The sequence below is a fragment of the Propithecus coquereli genome, unplaced genomic scaffold (genome assembly GCF_000956105.1).
Source record: "Propithecus coquereli isolate 6110/MARCELLA unplaced genomic scaffold, Pcoq_1.0 Scaffold507, whole genome shotgun sequence".
Lineage (NCBI taxonomy): Eukaryota > Metazoa > Chordata > Mammalia > Primates > Indriidae > Propithecus > Propithecus coquereli.
In genome coordinates, this window is record NW_012150919.1 from 1,628,265 (window position 1) to 1,629,502 (window position 1,238).

The following is a 1,238-nucleotide window of genomic DNA, read 5'->3' on the forward strand; positions in this document are numbered from 1 at the left end:
AGTAGAAATTTAAAAATTATATCTCATTCTATTCCTACTCTTAATTTTTATCTGAAAGATACCTGAAATTTCTTGATTGTTATCATTGAGCTGTTCCTTTTTGTATACTATTTCCTCTGCAAGAATAATTTTTGCTGTTTGCCTCCCAATTTGTGATCGGACTTATGACAAGTATTTAGTCTTATTTCAGTTTATCTGGTTTCAGGGCTCACTGTCATTTTATTTATAACATGGCTTTCCCATTTCTCCACTTTTAATGTTGCTTATTTCTCAATTAGAGAATATCTATTGCTTTGGGGTCTGCCCAATAAAATTCTTGGGTCAAATAATTTTATCCTTAAAACTCTGTAGCTATTAATGTAATGCATTGTCTTTGGCATTTAAAGTTGTAGACAAGACTGAGTACAGTTTGATTTTCTTTCTTTCTTTCTTTCTCTTTCTTTTTTAACTTTTCCTCTGTCTGCACGTATATCGTAATTTTTTTATTCCTGTCATTAAAAAAATTTTATTGAGATGTGTCTGTGATGTGGGTTCTCCAAATTGACTGTTGCTCGAAATGTGATATGATAGACCCTGTTACAATTTACCCTGGCGTCCTTTCATGCTTTGTCAAGTTTGTCCTTGTAACTCACCTTATCCAATGACACATGAACAAAAGCCATGTGTGTCACTTCAAGGTGAAAATTTTGAAACCAATTCATGATTTTCCCTCCTTTACCTCTGCCATGAAAACTGCAGATTTCCCCAATAGATGTTTCATCATGAACCTACAGTGTGAGCGAGAAATAAATCTTTCTTGCTGCAAGACACTGATTTTGGAGGCATTTGTTACTGCAGCATATCCAAGCTGATTCTGAGTCATAGATGTGGTAAACTTTCCCATCAGGCATACATATGTCTCCTTCTTTGGTTAAAGCACTTGTTCTTAAACTTTTTGTTCTCAGGTTTAATGATTATTGAGGGCTTCCCTCTCCAAACTTTTGTTTGTGTGAGATATATCTATCAATATTTGCCATATTTGGCCAGGTATGGTGGCTCATATCTGTAATCCTAGCATTCTGGGAGGCTGAGGCAGGTGGATTGCTTGAGTTCAGGAGTTCGAGACCAGCCTGAGCAAGAGCGAGACACCCATCTCCGCTAAAAATAGAAAAATTAGCCAGGTGTGGTGGTGCACTCCTGTAGTCCCAGCTACTCGGGAGGCTGAGGCAGGAGGATCACTTGAGCCCAGGAGTTTGAGG